General features: G+C 38.2%; 1 non-coding gene across 1 annotated transcript; it reads right to left on the bottom strand.

Moving 5' to 3' along the window:
• Positions 1-2978: 2978 nt before the first annotated feature.
• Positions 2979-3085, bottom strand: LOC131638605 (small nucleolar RNA R71). Its single transcript, XR_009294715.1, has one exon. It is a non-coding gene; the product is annotated as a small nucleolar RNA R71 (small nucleolar RNA).
• Between the last annotated feature and the right edge of the window lie 1311 nt (positions 3086-4396).

Below are 4396 nucleotides of genomic sequence, written 5' to 3'. Positions count from 1 at the left end.
GAGGCTATCCTATTGCGTAAAATAAAAGCTAAGGAAAGAAACGGTCTAACCAAATAAGAAGCCAACACTTGACATTAAAGGCCAAGGTAGTTTTCCCATCCTTTGGATTTATCAATACCAACACATTAACACTTGGGGATCCAGATGAACTTATTGTCTTAGCACCACTTTTCATTAAGCACATTAAGATTCTGATGAAAATCGGGCAGAGTAACGGCTGTTTTCGGGTAAAATCCTTATATCAATGCCTTGGAATTAACCATCAAGGGCTTTCAAGGAAATACCTGCACACATAAACATACAACAGAACAATGCCAGACAGACAGAACAATCACAGGATAATAATAGAATGAGTCCAGAGGTACTAGGTCCATAAGTCCGAATCTCCAAAGCGCTAGGGATAGTAACCGATAGTCCAAAGAGCCTTATGTATTTTTTATATTTTCGGTTGTTTATTAGTGTTTTAGCGAAAAAAGTAAAGTATGGTCCAAGTGGACAAAAGAAAAAAAATACGGAAGCATAAACATATGTCCAAGTAGACAAAGAGAAAATGACGGAAGGTAAATATGATGAAATGATAAAGTAAAGCGATAAAGCAAGAAATATAAAGAGCGGTAATATAAAGAGCGGTATAGTAAAGGTGCGGAAATTAAAGTTAGTTGTTAAGTGTTAAAGATAACCATCTTGAAACTTGTCAAGTATGTTATCAAAGTTAGTAGGAAGATCTATGGTGAGTGAATGATGTACTCGGATTTAAATTCAATGGGGTTTATCAGAAGCTTGATAAAATCATAGCGACTACACGATAAAAACCTCCACAAGTCTTAAATCAACCACATACAATTCTCTTCCATATTTGATCTTTTTTTATTCGGGACACGAAATATTGCGCTATGTTAAGCAGATCGCCAAGTGATTTATGTAGAAATCACCCTACAACGAGGCCGGTCAAAACTTTATGTGCTAATGCATGCGAGAAGAACGATATGTAGATCGCCTTCCGAAAGCAATACCGCACGAAAAGAAAATAGGTGAGTGATCTAGTCTTCACCAAGAATCCATAAGAATTCTCAAGGTATTAAGACTTTCATCGATCAAAAGAAAAAAAAGGAGAAGGAGAAGATAAAATGCATAAAGATAATCAACTCACACTATCATTAATATCATTCATCTAATATTATGGATTTGGTTCTTTCAAACCTATCAACATCCTAGATCCAATGATATTAATGAAATGGAGGAAGAAGAATAAAATTCACAAAAGATAATCAACCCAAACTATCATTAATATCATTCATCTAATATTATGGATTAGGTAATTTCAAACCTATCAACATCCTAGATCCAATGATATTAATGAAGTGGAGGAAGTAGGAAGCCAAAACAAGCATAAAAAAGGCAAAAAAACACATTCTGCCAGCAGGAAATCGATTTACCTCTGTAGGAAATCGATTTCCTGAGTGCAGAGTTCAAATTTTGAAAAAAAATAAGGTGGAAATCGATTTCCTACAGAGGGAAATCGATTTCCTGCACGCAGCATTCAAAAAATCAGCATTAGGAGGCATAAAACTTGACTTAAGCAAACATACAAACACCTTATGATCACATATCCATAGGAGCACGAATTTTCCATCAAATCACCATCAAATAGCACCAATATAGCATCAAAGATGCATTGAACACAAGCAACAAAGATATACATCTTAGAATTGAGGAATTTACCAATTCTTGAATTAAAGTGTTGAAGTAGCTTCAAGAACAAGCACAAAGTGTAGATCCTTCAAGTATGGAGATGAACAATCAAAGAAAAGAGTGAAATGTAGGAGGCTTAGTTCAAAATTAGCAAGATTCAAGGTGAATCTCACTAATCTTATGAAAATGAACTTTGGGTGAGGGTTTTGGAAAGGGTGAGAAATGAATTTGCAAGCAATTTTTTGGCTCTCCAAGCTTGAGAAATGAATTTGCAAGAACTTTTTTGGCTATCAAAGCTTGAGAAATGAGAGAGTAGAGGGCTCTATTTATAGAATTAGAGCAAGAGTAGTGGCAAATTGGTCTTTTTGTGTTTGGTGATTAACTTGTGTTTAATTGGTGATTAAAGTGGCAATTAAATGGTAAAAAGTGGTAAAATGAGGTTAAAGTGGGTTTAATGAATGAGTTAATTTTGATGAGGTGGAAAATTGATAAAATGATCAAATAAAAAGGTTCCAAAATGATGTCAAGCTTCCCTCCTTATATTTTTTTGAATTTTGCGCACAGGAAATCGATTTCCCACAGGGGTAAATCGATTTCCACCTTCAAATTTTCAAAAACTGTTTTCTTGCACTGTTTTGATTTTTGCCCGATCTTTCACCTGTAAAATATAAACAAAAGAGACAAAACATATATTTTTTTGATTTTTGGTTAGTATAAACAAATAAAAGGCTATAAATGCTCGATAATTCCCCTCAGAGATAATCACAGTATCAAAGATAAAGCTTCACAATGGTGCTCTTGATTGATGATTGAATGCAAATGATGTGTGATCTTAGGGTCAAAAATTGGGGTATGACAATCAGGAATTGACTTTTACTGATCAAATCAATCAAATCACCCCAAAGTTAGAGATGGCTGCTCTTCGTCCTCTTAGAGACTATGCCGCTCCTTCGCGCGTTGAACCGCATTCAAGTATCGCACCACCTGCGATTGAGGCGAAAAATTTCGAACTGAAACCTTCGTTGGTCCAAGCTGTTTAACAGAATCAATTCTCTGGAAGCCCTGCAGACGACCCCAACCTCCATTTATCTGTGTTCGTGCAATACGCCGACACTGTCAAAGCTAACAATGTTAGTTCCGAAGCCATTCGATTACGTCTCTTTCCTTTCTCCTTGAGAGATAGAGCTAGAGCGTGGCTTCAATCCCTGCCTTCTAATTCCATAACTATATGGGACGAATTGAAGAGAGTATTCTTAGCGAGATACTTTCCGCCTAGCAAAATTGCTATGCTCAGAGGTCAAATCAACGGATTTACCCAGAAAGATAACGAATCACTCTTCGAAGCTTGGGAATGTTACAAGGACATGCTTAGACTATGCCATCATCATGGACTCGAACCATGGCTGATCATCCATACTTTCTATGGTGGTCTCCTATATAACACTAAAATGACTATAGATGCCGCTGCTGGCGGAGCACTTATGGACAAACCCCATGATGAAGCATACAACCTCATAGAGAACATGGCACAAAACCATTACCAATGGGGTGGAGAACGAGCCGCTCTAGAGAAAGCCCAAACCAAAGGAGGAATGTACGAAATAAGTGGTATAGACCGCGTTAACGCTAAAGTAGACGCTTTAACTCAAAAGATCGAGAACTTAGCCATCACTCCTTCAGCCACCGCTGCTGCTGTAACACCTAACTGCGAGATTTGTGGATTGACTGGACACGCAGTTGGCGAATGTCAACTCTTGACTGGATTCCCATATGATCAAGTAAACTATGCTCAAGGAAACCCTTATTCTAACACGTACAACCCTGGATGGAAAAACCACCCGAACTTTTCTTATAAAAACAACAACGCGTTGTACGCGCCTGGACAAGCACCTGCTGTACCACCTGGCTACCAAAAAGCGCCTGTAGCTGCTCAAAACACCCCTAGGAAGTTAAACCTAGAAATCATGATGGAGAACTTTATAGCTTCCCAACAACAAACCAATAAGGACTTCCTGATTCAGAACATCCACAATAGCGAGCAACTAAAACAACTATCGAACAAAGTAGATGCCTTAGCTACGCATAACAAAATGTTAGAAACACAAATTTCACAAGTAGCTCAACAACAAGCACCTACTGCTGCCCCTGCTGGCACGTTTCCTGCTCAACCATAACCTAATCCTAAAGGACATGCGAACGCGATAACACTACGAAGTGGAACGAACTACGATGGACCTATTGATCCTAGAACTCAAAACGCACCCATGTCCCTACAAGAGCCAAAGGAAACCCAAAAGACATCAACCGATGATCAAACTGCTAAGACCAATGAGAGCAACAACGAAGTGGAACCTGCAAAAAAGAAACCTTACGTTCCACCACCACCTTATAAGCCACCAATTCCTTACCCTCAGAGATTAGCTAAATCAAAAACCGAAGCGCAATTTAAAAGATTTGTAGAACTTCTGAAACAATTAAACATAACCATACCGTTCACAGAAGCCATAACTGAAATGCCTTCGTACGCTAAATTCCTAAAAGAAATCCTATCAAACAAAAAGAAACTCGAGGATAACAAAACTGTAACGCTAACCGCCGAATGTAGCGCTATCATCCAGAATAACATGCCTCCAAAACTGAAAGATCCTGGTAGTTTCTCTATACCCTGCGTAATAGGAAAAACCATCATAGAGAAAGCCCTGTG

The sequence above is a fragment of the Vicia villosa genome, unplaced genomic scaffold, assembly GCF_029867415.1.
Source record: "Vicia villosa cultivar HV-30 ecotype Madison, WI unplaced genomic scaffold, Vvil1.0 ctg.002344F_1_1, whole genome shotgun sequence".
NCBI lineage: Eukaryota > Viridiplantae > Streptophyta > Magnoliopsida > Fabales > Fabaceae > Vicia > Vicia villosa.
The sequence above is the reverse complement of the archived record's forward strand: the minus strand, read 5'-3'. Positions and strand labels throughout refer to the sequence as shown.